Source organism: Podarcis liolepis, assembly GCF_965112155.1.
Source record: "Podarcis liolepis genome assembly, chromosome: W".
Taxonomy (NCBI): Eukaryota; Metazoa; Chordata; class Lepidosauria; order Squamata; family Lacertidae; genus Podarcis; species Podarcis liolepis.
Window position 1 is genome coordinate 35,429,706 of NC_139568.1, and position 18,255 is coordinate 35,447,960.

Genomic DNA, 18,255 nt, shown 5'->3' on the forward strand with positions numbered 1-18,255 from the left:
TCCATATATTGTGTCTGGTATAACTTAATTTCTCTCAGAATTTCTTGGGACTTTGGTTTAGATCTTAATTTCTTTTCCCCTTCTTTTATCTTTTCCAAAATCTTGTCCTTTTTCTCATTTTGGCTTCTCTTCTTTATTGCATTTTGTTGTATCAAGAATCCTCGCATAACAGCTTTACTTGCATCCCAGATTACTCTTTTTTCAACGTTAGTCTTTATATTTATTTCAAAATAGTCTCTCAAAGTTTTTTGGGCCTTTTTGTATACTTCTTCATCTCTAAATAAGGTGTCATTCATGCTCCATCTGAAGGAACCAGCTGTTGTTAAACTTCATCTCCATCCTTACAGCATTGTGGTTGGAGCACGTTTTTGGGCAGATTTCCACTTTCTTTATCTTTGGTGCCATCCCTCTAGTAACCCATATTTGGTCAATTCTGGTCCATGTCATTTTAGCTTCAGAAAAGAAAGTTCCCTCTCTCTCGAGAGGGTTCTTTGTTCTCCAAAGGTCAATCAAGTCCATGTTTTCAGTCATTTCAAAGAAAGTCTTTGGTAATCTTCCATCTTAAGAGACTACCTGTCTTTGTGCTTTATCCATATTTGTAGATACTACTCCATTCATATCTCCCATCAGAATTAGATTGTAATCCAAATAGTCCAGTAAAGTCTCATGCAACTTCTTAAAAAATTCAGCTTTCCCCTCATTCGGTGCATAGATTCCTACAATCAAAAATTTTTCACCTTGAATTTCAATTGCCAAAAATCTTCCTTGCTCATCTTTAAAGATCAATTTCGGTAGCAATTTTTCCTTTGCATAAATCACCACTCCTCTTTTCTTAACTTTATCAGATGAGATGAATTCTTGTCCTAATCTTTTGTTGATAAGTAATTTTCTATGTAACCTCGTCACATGTGTTTCTTGTAGACAGATCAAGTCCAATTGTTCTTTTTTTCAATATGTGAAAGACATTTTTTCTCTTTCGGGGAAGGTTCAAACCGTTACAATTCCAGCTTAGAAGTTGCAGAGCCATGATGGGGTTATTTACTTCCCCCCCCTACTGCTCCAAGTAGTTGTTCTTCTTCTGTCAGTAGTTTCAGTCCAAATGATAAGTTCGCTATGTCTAGTATTTCTTTTCCTGATGGAATTGGTTCCACTCCAGATTCCACTTCTTTCTGAAGATCTTCTTCGTGGTCTCTCAGAAACTTGTCTTTATCACTCACTGTCTTTATTCTTATTTTCCTTCCTTTATATTTGAAGGATAGGCCTTGAGGAAATTCCCACCTGAAGAGTATTTTGTTCCTTCTCAGTAAAACAACCAGGTCTTTGTAGTAGGTTCTTACATCTAAAATATGCTTCGGTATATCCTTGAAGATCTCCATGAAGGAGTTTTCGATTTCCAGAGTTCTTTGGTAGTGCAGATTCAAAATTTTGTCTCTTTCTTCTTTTGATCTTAAAGATATCAGACAGTCTCTTGGCTTCTTTCTACTTTGTCTTGTGCCGAGTCTAAATGCAGTCACTATCTTAAATTCTTCCTTCTCTAGCTCCTGTTGCCAAAAATCCAAAAATTCTTTTGTAAGGAAGTCCACCAAGTTGTCCTTCTCACTTTCAGGTACTGCTCTAATTCTTAAATTTCTCTCTTTTCTTTGCAGTTCGAGCATAGACAAAGTCAATTCATGGTCCTCTAATTTCTTGTAGACTGGTGGTATCTTCTCCTGGGTAGCAGTTGCAATATCCTTGGCTTCCTCTGCAATCTTTTGAGTTGTGGCCAATTCCTCTAGAAGTTTTTCAATAGACTGTGTATTAGAGTTCACCTTCTTTCCCAATTCATTAATGCTTGTAGTATTCAAGTCAATTTTTGCTGAAATCTCAGCCACTTGTTTATTAGTTTCTGCGCCTTGTTTAATTGTTTCAGCCCCCGTTTTGTCAAAAATTCCAAGGATTCATTAATTTTACAAAGTGCTTGTGCCACTGCGTCAGATGACATAGCTTTTGATTTTGTTTGCACAGCTGCAGCTGCTCCTGTGCCTCCAGATACTGAAGCCCTTCCCTGCTGTGAAGTGTCAGTCTTGTATTGTCTACCAGACCTAGTGGTTCTATCATCTGCCATAACACTCTCACACACAGCCAAGGTCGATCTCACGCCTGTAGATTTGTTTTAAAAAGGAAATTTCCAGTGGCTTAGCTGCTGATGTCTTAATTGTTACTGTTACAACAAAGTCCTCTAGGGGGAGAAACTTCCAATTTCACTTTACAATTTTAGCAACAAAATGTCTCCTTTAAAAGTCCCCAATGTCTCAGAAAGGGCTACAGTTACAATTCCAAAATTGTTCCAAGCTCAAAACAGTCCAGCGATACTATATTTTTCACAAAGTTACATCAAACGTTAATTTAAAGATATTTCCCTTAACAAATTGACAGCCCTCTAGTCGGCTTCCCTGTCAAGGCAGTCCGTTCCCAGGGTTTAAGACAGCAGATAAATTTTCATTCTTTCCTTTTCAAGCAGGTATATACGGTACATCTTCCTCCCCCTCTGCTCCTGCATGCAAGAGGGGGGTTGCTCTTTTTGATATTGGATTTACTTGTTTTCAAATATAGTCCTTCCTAAGTTACAGCTTTGCAGTCTCTTTGCTTTGATCTGTCTGCAGTCCGGAAAGGCAGACTTCCTTTTTATGCCTTTCCCGTTTCAGTACCAAATTTCTTTTAAATTTATTCCGAATCCAGATAAGTCTTTAAAACCTACTCACGGGTAGTTGCTTTAGATCCAATTTTCAGGAAGAAATCAGCGCTCTCCGATAATGGCGACGTGCCTTCGCTCCACGGACCGGGTGACGACTCTCAGCACCGCGCCACTCACCCGCTGCCGTTCCGGAGCCTTTAAAAAGGCTCCTTCTCGGTTTTGGGGGGGCGCAAAGGTGTCCGCTGAGTCTCCTCGCTCACAGGCTTCACCGCCTGTGATTTTTTAGGGTCCCCGCTTCGCCGTAGCGGCAAGACCCGAACTCGCGGAGCAGACTCCCTCCGGAGCTCGGAGGGAAATCCGCCATTAATCGCTGGCGCTGACCGGAAGTGCATTTCTAGAATGCTTTAACTTGAGCTCTTGAGCCAAAACCCAGCTGTATAAACAAGTGCTCAGAGCCCTCTCCTTTATCAGTTTGTGACGGCAAGGATGACATTGGCTGTTCTAGTGGAGTAGGGATGACATGTCTGTTAGGATATTTCCGTTCCACCTTAAAAAGGGGACAGGCTGTTGTGAGTCACAGCCTACGTATTTCCTGCTCACAGGAAGTTTCTGTTTGTCTATTGCTTTTGTTTCTCTCTCTGTGCCTGAGACATCAACGCAGGCAGTCATGTTTTCTTTGTTCTGACCAACGCTGAATAAAGTTGTAAATAATGCTCTCCTGCGTGCATCTTTCGCTGTGCAAATTCTGCTGATAGAGCGTGCACCAGCTCTGGAATGTGGCAAGCAATTTCTGGAGCTCGTGTTGCTAATTGAATGATACTGCGTGTCTACAGGAGATCGATGGATCGTCCGGAATCGACGTGGGGTCATGAAGGCCTTTGTCTCCCTGGCAGTATCCCAGCAACAGGTTATGGGCCCAGATTCACGGCACTTACAAGAGAGTAAGACTGCGACAGACTGCTGTGAGGTATGTGGAAAAATTGCCGCGGCAAAGTGACTTTGATGTCTGACTGGCTTAATTGGCCTGGGAGCCGCGCTTCGTGATTTATGAGCTGCCAAGATAAGAAGTTTTTGAAGGCATAAAGGCTCACGGCTCAAGTAAAAGCCTGGAATGGAGTTTTTCCAAGCCTCTGAAGGCACTGAGTGCCCAAAGTTACAGGCACAATTATGAGACTTGGGCAAGTTGCTGTGAGAGTCTACTTCGTCAGTTTGGAGTGTGGCATACTGTGTGTGAAGCCCCACTAGTTCCTCTGACAGATAGATGGAGGGCCCAAGATTCAAGGGCCATAGGCGTAATTGTCTTGTCCATCTCTCTGGAGGAAATTGCTATGCTAGCTGGCAATACGACAGCACGTCAGATGTGGAATGCTTTGAAAGTAGCTCATCTGCCGATCATCCCAGCCCAGAGTTTGACTGCATTGGAGGTCCTGGCTGTTTCCCAGAATGCGAGTGAATGCAGGGATGCTGAGGGCACCGGTTGCAAGCTGCAGGGGGAGCTGACTGTGATGTCATCCCAGGCAGCATTCCAGCCTCCAGGGGGAGCCAAGGAGTCGGCAGCTGAGAGCTCTGTTTCTCGTGAGAACCAAGGTCATCCTCTTTGCAGAGGCCGGAAGGCCAGAAGTAAACAGAGACAGATGCCTGCAGATGGCCCGAAGCAGAAGGGGGGTGAAAAGCCCAAGCCAGTGGAAAACAAGGCTTTGTTTGCTGGCACAGCTTCACCAAAGGCTAAAGGCAAGTTTGATGGCCAGAAGCAGGGGGGCAAGCAGCAAAAGCCCACGCCGGTGGAAAACAAGGTTTTGCTTGCTGTAAAAGCTGCTCCAAAGGCCAAAGCCAGATTTATTGTTGATTCGGGATGCACCCGCCATCTGGCAAAAGATAAGCATCTGTTTATCTCCTTCACACCTCAAGACGGAGAGATCCACCAGGCTGATGGAAAGACGTTGCGAATCGCAGGAGAAGGGACTGTGAAACTGGCAAGTCTGCACACTACCATCAAAGATGTACTTTATGTTCCAGGTGCTGCAGACAATTTGCTCAGTGTCCCACAGCTGACTGGGCGTGGCTTTGAGATTTCCTTCAAGAGGAGCGTCTGTGTCATCAGGAAAGGCAAATAGGACATTTTGCATGCAAAGATTATGGATGGCTTATTCTGTATAACTTATGATGACAATGATGCTGCTGTGTCAAATGTTGATTCTTGTTGTGTTGCACAAACTAACAAAGTTCTTCATGCAGGATGCATTCACAAGGCACACAGAAGGTTTGCTCACATGTCTTGGCAGGCACTGGCCAAGATGCCGGAGTTGGTTCAGGGTTTGAACATCAAGCCCTGTAAGTATCACATGAAATAATAATAATAATAATAATAATAATAATAATAATAATAATAATAATAATAATAATAAATTTTATTTATATCCCGCCCTCCCCAGCCGAAGCCGGGCTCAGGGCGGCTAACACCACTAAAATAGTGCAACATTATAAAAACATCAAAGAATTAATTAAAATCAAAATTGATGGCAACCATAAACTAAAGTATTGTAAAGATTGCCAAAGGAGGGAGTCAGGCTGCGCCCTGACCAAAGGCCTGGTGGAACAGCTCTGTCTTGCAGGCCCTGCGGAAAGATGTCAAGTCCTGGAGGGCCCTTGTCTCTTGTGACAGAGCGTTCCACCAGGTTGGAGCCGCAGCCGAAAAAGCCCTGGCTCTAGTTGAGGCCAGCCTAACCTCTCTGAGGCCTGGGACCTTCAAGATGTTTTTATTTGAAGACCATAAGTTCCTCTGTGGGGCATACCAGGAGAGGCGGTCCCGTAGATACGAGGGTCCTAGGCCGTATAGGGCTTTGAAGATTAAAACCAGCACCTTAAACCTGATCCTGTACTCCACCGGGAGCCAGTGCAGCTGGTATAGCACCGGATGAATGTGATCCCGCAGCGAAGACCCCGTAAGGAGTCTCGCTGCGGCATTCTGCACCCGCTGGAGTTTCTGGGTCAGTCTCAGGGGCAGCCCCATGTAGAGCGAGTTACAATAATCCAGTCTGGAGGTGACCGTCGCGTGGATCACAGTGGCTAGGTCAGGGCGAGAGAGGTAAGGAGCCAACTGCTTAGCTTGGCGGAGATGAAAAAATGCCGCCTTTGTTATAGCTGCAATCTGCGCCTCCATGGAGAGGGAGGTATTGAAGATTACACCTAAACTCTTAATGGACGGTGCTGGCACTAATTGAAGCCCCGCAAGAGATGGGAGTTGCCCCCTCAATCCCATATCGTCTCGTCCCAGCCAGAGGACCTCTGTGTATCTTGTGCAGAGAACAAGGTGAAGGTTGCTCCAAAAGGCAAGGAGTCTAGCAGGCAGGCTTCCAAACCCTACCAGCTAGTCCACGCAGACCTGGTTGGTCCACTTGCGCCCTCTTTGGGTGGAGCAAGGTACTTCATGGTTCTAATTGATTCTTTTTCCAGGTACATTCATGTGTTTATGCTGCAGCAGAATGCCAGGAAATGAAATTCCTGCTGATCTGTTGTCTAAGGTTGTTAACAGAGAACAACCTAAGGTTTATGTACAGAGGTTGAAATTGGGTTGAACCACAGGTACTACAGGTTACACGGAAAGGGGGAGGGTGTTAGGATATTTCCGTTCCACTTTAAAAAGGGGACAGGCTGTTGTGAGTCACAGCCTACGTATTTCCTGCTCACAGGAAGTTTCTGTTTGTCTATTGCTTTCGTTTCTCTCTATGTGCCCGAGACATCAACGCAGGCAGTCATGTTTTCTTTGTTCTTTTTTAAAAAAATGATATTTATTGAGACAGAATAATTGTTTAAAAAAATACACAAAAAAGACAACATTACAAAAAAGAAAAAAAAAAGAAAAATATAAGAAAAAAACAAAAATAAAACCATCCTTTTCAAATTCTCCAATTTCCATTACCTTCTTTCCACGACCTCCTCCTCCTCCCATCTCTTGTATCTTGATTAATAATTGTCACAGCAAATCCTTTTCAAAGATCGTAATATTCTATCATTACTTTACCTTACTCTATTATCATCCTATCTTATAAAAATCCTTGATGCTTAAAACTTAAATCCATGATTCATAATATTTAATCATTACATTACCTTACTCTATTCTCGTTTTATCTTATGAAAAAAATCTTAGAGCTTAAAACTTAAATCTTTTTTGGCAAAGGGAATAAAGGGGGAAGAAAGAACAAGGTAAGAGATTGTTTGATTACACTCAGATCCAAAGAAGAGAGGGATAAAATACTGGGCCTACATTATCAGAAATCACTGGAAATAGAGGATTCAAGGATAGAAATCTTTAAAGATATTCCAAAATATCTATTGGACCTCAGAGCTAACTACGGAGACCTGGTGAACTTGTTAAGAAGAAACAGTGTCATCTTCAGGTGGGAATTTCCCCAGGGGCTGTCTTTTACTTACAGAGGGAAAAAGGTGAAGATAAGATCAGAGGAGGATAAAGTGAGATTCCTGAAGGATCACGAGGAAGATCTACAAAAAGAGGCAGAGGGAAAAGAACCAAAATTAAAACCAGGAGTTTTGGACCTAGCAAAGCTACCACTGGGACTGGACAAACCAGAAGTGATACCACCCACAGACCAAGAACAAGCATTGGGAGCAGTCGGAGGAGAAGCAGAATAACCATACAATGTCTCTGCAGGTACTAAGTTGGAACATTCGAGGTTTGAACTCCCCCGATAAGAGGAAAAGAATCTTTCATCTATTGAAAAAGGAAAAATTGGACTTGATATGTTTGCAAGAAACCCATGTGACTAGAACACACAGGAAAGTATTAATTAACAAAAGATTAGGACAAGAATTTATTTCATCAGACAAAGTTAAAAAGAGAGGAGTGGTGATTTACGCAAGAGAAAGTTTATCACCTAAATTTGTCTTTAAAGATGACCAAGGAAGATTTGTGGCTATTGAAATACAATTTCAAGGTGAGAAATTCTTGATAGTAGGGATATATGCACCAAATGAGGGGAAATCAGACTTTTATAAGAAACTGCATGAGACATTGTTGGACTTTAACATCATTAGGTTTGGAGATATGAATGGAGTGGTATCGACAAATATGGATAAGTCAGAAAGACAAGTGGTGACAAAAGACGGAAGACTACCGAAAACTTTTTTTGAAATGACAGACAATATGGACTTAATTGACATCTGGAGAACTAAGAACCCCCTAGGTAGAGAGGGGACATTCTTTTCTGAAGCCCAAAAGACTTGGACAAGGATTGACCAAATCTGGATAACCAGAGGAATGGCTCCTAAGATCCGAAAAGTGGAAATCTGCCCAAAAACTTGCTCCGACCATAATCCTGTGAAAATGGAAATGAAACCCACATTGACTGGTTCCTTCAGATGGAGGATGAACGACGCCTTGTTTAGAGATCCAGAAATCACCAAGAAGGCCCAAAAAATTATAAAAGACTATTTTGAGATAAATCTGAAGACCACAGTGGAGAAAAGAACAATCTGGGACGCAAGCAAAGCCGTAATGAGAGGGTTTTTGATTCAGCAAAATGCAATAAAAAGGAGAACCCAAAATGAGAAAAAAGAGAAGATTTTGGAGAAAAGAAGAGAAGGAGAGAAAAAACTTAGAGCTAAACCAAAATCACAAGAGATTTTGAGAGAAATTAAGTTATATCAAGTACAATATATGAAAATGATAAATCAGGACATTGAATGGAAATGTAAGCAGATGAGACAAAAGACCTTCGAATCAGCTAATAAATGTGGGAAGCTGTTAGCGTGGCAGTTGAAGAAGAGACAAAAGTTAAACACGGTTACCAATCTTGAAGTGGATGGAAAGAATATTCAGAATCCACAGGAGATCAGAAGCTGCTTCCAGAGATATTTTAAACAACTCTATACACAAGGGCCGCAGACTGAGTCAAAAATTGACCAATTTTTGAAAATTAATGGATTACAAAAAATTTCTCAAGAAAATAAAGTTTTATTGAATTACAAAATAACTGAACAACAGGTGGAAGGTGCGATTCAGAATATGCAACTGGGCAAATCTCCAGGGCCTGATGGATTAACCTCCAAGTACTACAGAACTTTGAAAGACTACTTAATTCAACCATTAATGGAGGTTTGCAATGAAATTATGGAGGGGAAAAAGGCGCCTGAGATGTGGAAAGAAGCTTATATCACACCTATACCGAAAACTGAGTCTGAAAAGACACAATTTAAGAATTATCGCCCCATATCCCTACTCAATGTGGATTACAAAATCTTTGCAGACATTTTGGCTAGAAGACTGAAAAAAGTATTGGCAGAGGTGATACATAAAGACCAGGCCGGCTTTCTCCCTGGAAGGCACCTATCGGACAATATGAGGAATATAATTAATATTTTAGAAAAGCTGCAGGTGAACATCAACACAAAAGCAGTTTTTATATTCGTAGATGCGGAGAAAGCCTTTGACAATATTTCCTGGAATTTTATGAAGAAAAATCTTCAGGGGATGGGGGTTGGACAAAACTTTGAAAATGGTATAGGTGCGATTTATTCTGAACAAAAAGCAAAATTGATAGCAAATAATGTGGTTACAGAAGAGTTTAAAATAGAGAAAGGGACACGACAAGGCTGCCCAATTTCCCCATTGCTCTTCATTTCGGTCCTGGAGGTTTTGCTAAACATGATTAGAAGGGACCATTTGATCCAAGGTATTCAGGTCGGAGTTAAACAATACAAACTTAAAGCTTTTGCAGATGATCTTGTTTTGACATTACAGGAGCCAATATCCAGTACTAAGAGGGCCTTAGAAGTAATCCAGGATTTTGGTCAAGTGGCAGGCTTTAAATTGAATAAATTGAAAACTAAGGTTTTGGAGAAAAATTTGACGCCGATAGAGAAAGAGAGGTTTCAGAAAGAGACAGATTTAACATTAGTAAAGAAGGTAAAATACCTGGGGGTGAATATGACATCTAAGAATGTGAACTTATTTAAAGACAACTATGAGAAATGCTGGTCAGAAGTGAAAAAAGATCTAGAAATTTGGTCGAATTTGAAGCTTTCCTTGCTGGGTCGAATTGCTGTTATTAAGATGAATGTATTGCCGAGAATGTTATTTCTATTTCAATCATTGCAAATTATTGACAAGATGGATTATTTCAAGAAGTGGCAAAGAGATATATCTAGATTTGTCTGGCAGGGCAAAAAGCCCAGAATAAAATTTAAGATACTTACTGATGCTAAAGACAGAGGGGGGTTTGCCCTGCCAGACCTTAAACTTTATTATGAGTCAGCAGCTTTTTGCTGGCTGAAGGAATGGCTACTTCTTGAGAATACAGATGTTTTGGATCTTGAAGGGTATGACAACATATTTGGGTGGCATGCATATTTGTGGTATGGCAAGGTAAAAACACATAAGGCATTTAAAAACCATATTGTTAGGAAAGCATTGTTTAATGTCTGGATAAGGTACAAAGACTTTTTGGAGAGTAAAACCCCAAGGTGGCTATCACCTATGGAAGCGAAAGCTTTGAAAAAAACTTAACATGGAGGCCAAATGGCCAAAATATTGGGAAATTTTAGAACAGGAAGGTGACAAATGGAAATTGCAGAGTTATGACAAACTCAAAGAGAAGGTGCGAGACTGGTTACATTATTTTCAAATAAGAGGTTTATAACTTGGATAAAAAAATTGGTTTCCAGGTGGAAAAATCAAAGTTAGAAACAGAATTGTTAGAACCCAATGCTAAGATACTATCAAGAATATACAATCTGCTGCTGAAATGGAATACTGAGGAAGAAACGGTAAAATCTGCAATGATAAAATGGGCACAGGATATAGGATACAATATTATGTTTGCTGACTGGGAGAAGTTGTGGACCACCGGGATTAAATTTACGGCATGTAATGCCTTAAGAGAGAATATTATGAAAATGATGTACAGGTGGTACATGACTCCAGTCAAGCTTGCAAAAATATATCATTTGCCCGACAATAAATGTTGGAAATGTAAGGAAACTGAAGGCACATTCTTTCACCTATGGTGGACGTGCCCAAGGATTAAGGATTTCTGGGAAATGATTTATAATGAAATGAAAAAGGTATTTAAATATACTTTCCTGAAGAAACCAGAGGCTTTTCTCCTGGGCATAGTTGGCCAATCGGTGTTAAAGAAGGATAAAACTTTCTTTATGTATGCTACAGCAGCAGCAAGAATTCTTATTGCAAAGCACTGGAAGACACAAGAATTACCCACCTTGGAAGAATGGCAAATGCAACTAATAGACTATATGGAGATGGCGGAAATGAGTGGCAGAATCCGAGACCAGGGAGAAGAGTTGGTGGAAGAAGATTGGAGGAAATTTAAAATTTATTTACAGAAACATTGTAAAATTTCTGAATGCTGATGACGTTGAAATGAACTGAAGGGGTTCTAGCAACAAGGTAAAATGTAAGATGGGATTGATAATAGATAAGCTAAACTGGATATGAATTTGCTGAACCAATTTTTAAAAGGGATACAAAAAAGGGAGGCGTGAGGAAGTCAGGAAAATAAGTTAACTAAAGATGAGAAATAAAAAAAAGAGGGAGTTTTGTTTTCTTTCATATGTGTTTTTTCTTTTTCTTTTTTGTGTTTAATGTTTGTATCTTTGTATTTTGTAATTTTGTATTTTTCTGTTTTTGTATTTTTCTGAACTTTTTTATTGATAAAACTTAATAAAAGATTATTAAAAAAATAAAAATAAAACTTAAATCTTTTTTACCAACTTCTCATAACCATTACCTTTTTACCATATTCTTTAAACATTTTAATAAGAGCCAAGTACTTTCATTTCAGCATTTTCCCAACATTCATCAGACATTTCTAATAATAATAATACAAAAAAGAAAATACAATAGAATAAAAACAATCCAATCTTCTTCCAGCGTCCCCTCCCCCCGGTCCCGGGGTTGTCAGTCCTTTCTGTTTCCCTTTAGTCTGGCACATTAACCTGGTGCCCTAATATCCGAGGCCTTCAAATCTCTTCCATGTCCCTTTCGCAGCTCTTCTTCATATTTTCCTTTCACTCGCGGGAACTCCGGCTTTGTAGTGTTTTTGACCCTTTTCAACAAATCAGCCCCTTTCTCATAGTCCAAACTGAGCTCCATATGATGTTTTAGAGCATATTTCAGATTCCCTCCAAAATTGGAAGTCCCAACAACTCCAAACCTCTGACGACCCATTTCCAGACTCGGAAAGTCCAAACATCCCTGCATAGGGTGGTCAATCCAACCCCCCATTTCCAGTTCAGTCCAAACTTTATCTTTCCAAGTCTGGTTCTTTCCGAGTTCATTAGCCAAATCCAAAAGCTCACTTTTCTGCTGGGCCGAGAGTCCCTTCGTCCCTGGCGTCCCAGATTCAGCAGGGTCCTCCTCTTTCTGTTGTTCTGTCATGACACACTCCTGTTTTGGTTCCTGAATGGGCTCAATGTCATTTTCCACTGCCTGATCAAAGGCACTAGCAGCTTTTATCATAAAATCCATCTTCTGGCTTAACTGGTCCAATAGGGCACTTATGTTACAGAAAGCACCCAACAGTGCTTCTGAAGGCATTGTCCTGCAAGGTCACCGAACGCTTTCCCACAGTTGTAATCAGTAAACAGCCGCAAGTTCCCAGGATTTAGTTACAATTTCATAGTTCCCCTCTAGGGGGAGAAACTTCTGATTGTTCTTTTCCTTAAGCACAATAGCAACAAAATTTCTTCTTTAAAGATATTCTGTCCATATTTGTCCTTTTTTAAAAAAAGCAAAAGGAAACAATGGAATCACAATGTTTCCCTCCTTTTGACTATCTGTGAAAGCATTTATTTCTGGTCAATGAGCTTCAAACGCCAAATCTGACACCCCGCTCCAGGGTCAGGACGGTGGAAAGATACTTTGCTTTGACTGTTTCCGCAGGTTTAAACAGCTCAGTAACAATCCCCCTTCTTTTCCTGCTTCCAAAGGAGGGTTCCGCAGTTTTGAATGGTGAAAGACGATCCTTTAAAAGTGATTTTTAAGGCTCTGGTTTACTTTGTCTTTGCTTTGTTATAACTACAAGAAAATGGAAGGGTGACTTCCTGTTTACCCCTTTCCGTTTCAGTACCAAATTAGGGTAAATTTTAGAGTCCAAGTTCCTTTTATTTCGCCAATACTTGTTTGAAATCCAGTTATTTAGCGTTCCAGTACTCACGGTTGGTTATTTCAATGCCAAATTGTCCCAGGAAAAAGGCAGCGCTCTCCGGCAACGGCTGTGCGGCTTCGCTCCGCAGAAAAAGCAGTCGACTCACAGCACAGCGCCACTTCTCCCTCTTCACTTCGGAGCCCGTTTCTGGGTTCCTTAGTGGGTTGGGGGGCGCTAAAGGTGCCCGCCGAGTCCCACGGTCACAGGCTTCATCCGCCTGTGATTTTCAAAAGGGTCCCCGCTACGCCGAAGTGGGAAAGACCCGTTTCTTGCGGAGCTTATCCCTCCAGTTCAGAGGGAGTCTGCCATCACCGGAGGCGCCACCCCGGAAGTCCCATGTTTTCTTTGTTCTGACCAACACTGAATAAAGTTGTAAATAATGCTCTCCTGCGTGCATCTTTCACTGTGCAAATTCTGCTGATAGAGCGTGCACCAGCTCTGGAATGTGGCAAGCTATTTCTGGAGCTCGTGTCACTAATTGAATGATACTGCGTGTCTACGGGAGATTGATGGATCGTCCGGAATCGACGTGGGGTCATGATGGCCTTTGTCTCCCTGGCAGTATCCCAACAATGTCTAGGTCTTATCTTACGTCCTGACGCATAGATCTAGTCCGGGAACAGCGCCAGAATGTGTTCTTGGAGTTGGTGACCTCTTGCTCCAAGATAAGAGTAGGAACAGGAATACCCTTTTATGGTCAGAAGTACAGGAAGGAATATCCTTTTATGGTTAAGAATACCAGAGCAGGAACACATGTGATGTCAACCTGCGTGTATAGGCTGATGTGGTTGGATTCCTGGGAAAGGAGGGAGAGGGTGCCTGGAGGATATATATACTGCATGAAATTTCTCATTTCTTTGGACTTGCTGTGGACTCACCACACAAGTGCCTTCTGCTATCTGGAGAGCAGAATAAACTCTTTCTTTGAACCAACCTCGGTGTCATTTGACTTCCTTCCTCCTGTCCGGGAGCAACGCAGAGCCCACCAATCAGTAAAGTCTAATAAGGCTACACCATCGCCTCCTTTGGCGCTCTGCGCATTGGCGAAGTGGTTTGTGAGGGCCAACAAGATTCCACTGCTTGGGGAAGTTTGAGAGACCTGACCTTGTCCAGATCCAATTTAGTCCTGCATGTCCGATGTTCCAAAACTGATCAGCAGGGGAAAGGGGCCCTTATTCGGCTCCAAGCAACTAGTCACAATGGGCCATGCCCAGTAAAGAGTACTAGACATTTCATGTACGTGAGACCAACCATCTCAGGCCCATTCCTCATACATTTGGATGGCTCCCACCTTGCACAGCATCAGTTCATGCGCGCTATGCGAAGCGCGATTGCTGCCTGTGGTTTACCCCCAGCTGAATTCGCGGCCAACTCCTTTCGGATTGGGGCCACCAGCACAGCAATGCATTTGGGACTCTCAGCTGAATGGATGAAGGACTTGGGGCGGTGGAAGTCTGATACTTTTAAGGGATATATTCGTAAGACCTCGTGATTGTTCATGGTATACCTGACCTGGCTTTGTTACCTTCTTTTGCTTTCAGGAGACGTTATGGTGCACATTTGGATTACAGGCCACAGCATTGTCCACTGGGCTAGTAACCATGCCATCATCTGTGGCCTGGGGTGCAGGCTGGATCTTCCACTAAAAAATAAAGTTTCCTGAATCGCACAGAAGGGGGTGCCCTGGGCGGAATGTATGCCTGCAGTGAAAGCCAGAGCCACTTTGGAAGGTCCCCTCATGCTCTGGTTATTCAGCTGGGGGGAAATGACTTGGCCTATCGGAAAGGCGTGGACTTGATGTGGGACATTTACAATGATTTCAATGAACTGATTGCCTCATTGCCAGATTCAACCCTAATTTGGTCACCACTGCTGGCAAGGCATGTATGGACTGTCAGTGCCTTCTTGCGATAAACAAAGCCCAGGAAGCTTTTGGTACATTTGGTGGAGTGTAGAGTGGCAGCTCTGGCGGGTTGGGTCATTGACCACCCCAACATCCAGTTCAGCTAAGTGGCCCTCTACCAAGAGGATGGCGTACATCTTTCCGATGTGGGAAACTATGTGTGTCGGCATGCTGCAAACTCGAACCCGGTACTGTTGCCCGAACCCTGATGCTCACCCAACACTCGCCACTGACCTCCACAGTGAAATTCCTGTAGTGCTAGCTCCCGCCCTCCCTCGAACCTGCCGCCGGCATCTCAGCCTGCCGCTCACCCTCTTTCTCCACGCAAACATGCAGAGAGCCTGGCAAGGGAAAGCAGGGCATCGTTTCACTGGGGTCCTCTAGCTTGGAGGCAAGAGGGAACTCTGTGGGACATCCAGCCCACCCTGAGCTCAGGTAGTACCAGAAGCCGATGCAGTGGGTGCCCCCAAGCAGCGGGTATATCCCCATCCGCAGTGCCGCTGCTTGACCTGCCACCAGAGAGCCAGTGCTGGTGTCGGCAACCATGTAGTGCCATGGGGAAGGGAAAAGATGTGTTCCAGTTAGATCTTCTTCTGGATTGGAAACCCTGGGGGTCATCCAGTCCAACCTGCCGCAAGGCGCCACTCACCCTCCAGTGTGCCCAGGGTGTGGTCGTCAAGCAGACCTTGTTCCAAGGTGCCACCCCGCCACGCCCACCTGGTGGGGCCAGCTCCTAGGAAAGGACAAGGGCTGGTGGGATCTGGAGCCGTTCCTTGACTCCCAGCACCCATCTGCAGGGTAGATGACCCAGGGTGTGCCCTCCAGCTCTACAATGCTATCATTCTGTGATGTAAAGCAGGACATGCTCAAAGCAGAGGGTGCTGGATTTTAGTGCTGCACAGGCTGCTGCCCCTGGGTGGGCTCAGACCCAGCAGGGAATTTGGTTTCCGTGTAACATGGCCACCCCATTTCTGGCATGACAAGATACACAAGGAGAAAACACTTTCCTGTCTCCTGTGGCGGCCAGTTCCACAAAGGCATGTGGCAGGCCTCAAATTCTCTGCAGATGCTTACCACACTGGCTCTCCTCTGTGCCATCATGGCAGTCAGGCTCGAAGTCGCACATTTGCTCTCTGCTGATGCAGCGCAGGCAAACTGGCCATCCTTGTGGGTGCCGGGGTGTGTGTGGCTTGCTGGGGGGAGCAGAGAACAGGCCTAGATGGGGAGGGAAGGAGGTGTCAATGTCCGGGACTGGTGGGAGGAATACATATGGGAGGATGGCTCCATCCCATGAGACTCCTCATCTGTGGGTTTTGGGTTCCAGCCAAAAAGATTGGGTTGGATGACCCTCAGTGTCCCTTCCCATTCCCATAGGGCGGTTCACAAGACACACACACAGAGAAATATGTACATACACATATATGACCCATGTAAAATATTTTTGAAGAAAGAACTGCTATAAAGAGAACTAGAGCCTTATTTCTACTCCTTTTTGCCTCGCCGCTTTGTTGGATGCAACCAGGAGACAGGATCAGGTCATCTAGAGCTATGCTGCTTTGGGGATCCTTCCTGAAGCCTGGAAGGAGGGAGCAAGGCAGATAGAAACCCATCGCCAAAGGATCCCTTCAACCTGCGTTATCCTCTGAGCCTACCTCACAGGGTTGTTGCAGGGAATAATAGGCGGGGCAAACCAAGGACTCCTTGGAGAAAACGGGGGGGGGGGGGAGAGACCAAGGCAATAGGAAGCTTCTCCTTCCTTGAAGGTTTTGAAGAAGGGCTTTGATGGCTGTCTGTCCTGGATGTTTGAATTGAGATTCATGCCTTGTAGGGGGTTGGACTAATGACCGCCACGCTCCCGTCCAACTCTATCATTCTACATTTTTTGAAATAAGCTCTTCTGCTTAATGAAGTTGGAGGGCCCAGCCAGACGGACATGTCCATTGCCAACCTGGCACCCAGAGATCTCCATGCAGTTGCAGTTGGCCCCACACCTGTGGCAAAATGCACCTGGCGAATGTCAAACCCTGATGTTAGGGCGGGGCAAAACCCACCACTATGGTTGTCAAATTCCTGGCAGCAGCAGCACTCCTCTGCCGTTATATGGATTGGGACAGGAACATAAAGGCACCTGGAAGTCCTTGGTCCTGTTGAAAGTGGCCTCCTCGGGGAACAAGAAGTTGCTGGCATGGCTGCGGATCAGCTCCCTCTTCTTCTCCGTCTGGGACTAGATGTTCAGGCAGTTGGCCAACCCATGCAGCTGGAGGGGAAACGTAGCGCTAGAGCCAAGGGTCCAACCCGCTTGGCAGCACGGAGCACAGGCCTATTATAGGGTCAGCCAATATTATTAATATTCAATAATTCTCATCATATTGGCCACCCGATGAAAGCCAAATCCAGGTCAGAGGGAGGAAATATCAGTGCTGAAAGATGGGTGAGACAACAGAGTGGTGGTGGCTCCAATATTTCTGTAAATAATAAATGGTAAATGATGATAATAATCTGCCCCAATATTTCTGTAAACAATAAATAGTAAATGATGATGGTAATAGTAATAATAATGGGTTGTTTCCCCTTCATGAAACACACACACATGTGTGTGTCCCTGCCTACCCACCCGACAAAGGGACTCACGTGGCAGGACCCGTTTGCCACCAGGGTGGGGCTGACCAGCTCAGCTCAACTTGAGTGGGTGCCGGCGACATAGATGATGTAGCCTGTGCTGAGGCACAGCCAGCAAGATGCCATCCCAAGGGTAATATTTATACATTTTGTGGACTGCAGGAGGCATCGCCGTAGAACATACAGTATATCATATTAGATATATCTTTTTTTACACCAGAGCTTTCCAAATGGCTTGTTGTGACACTGTACATTGTATATAGAGCGCCCTTCATCCGAAGATGGTTGATCAATATAAATTATCTATCTATCTATGGACACACACACACATATACATACACATATCCATATTATATATATATATGCATACACACACACACACACACACACATCCATACATCCATATTGTTTATATACATATATCCATGCATATATATAGATAGATACACATACATACATATATCCACAAATCCATTTTATGTACACACACACACACACACACAGTCAAACCTTGGTTGTCGAACATAATCCATTCCGGAAGCCTGTTCGGCTTCCAAAACATTAGACAACCAAAGCATGGCTTCCAATTGGCTGCAAGAGCTTCTTGCACTCAAGCAGAGGCTGCGTTGGAAGTTTGACTTCCAAAAACTGGAGCATTTACTTCCAGGTTTTCAGCATTTGGGAGCCGAAACTCAGTGAGCGTCTTCACAAATGGAGGTACCAGATGCTGTGAGACTGTCGGCCGGGGGTCTCTCTCGCTGCTCTACCTGGAGCTCCGGGCAGCTGAAGGGGAGATTGTGTGTGACTCCTCTCTGGTATGCTGTAATTTGTGTTTTGTATGCCTGCTGCTATCTGCTAAGCTTATGCAAATAAAGCAT

At 43.6% G+C, this 18,255-nt stretch overlaps 1 long non-coding RNA gene across 1 annotated transcript in view; it reads left to right on the forward strand.

The window, feature by feature from the left end:
* LOC310697719 overlaps positions 1-18,255 on the forward strand; it is a 606,556-nt gene that overhangs the window by 167,303 nt on the left and 420,998 nt on the right. The gene's annotated exons all lie outside the window — the stretch shown is intronic.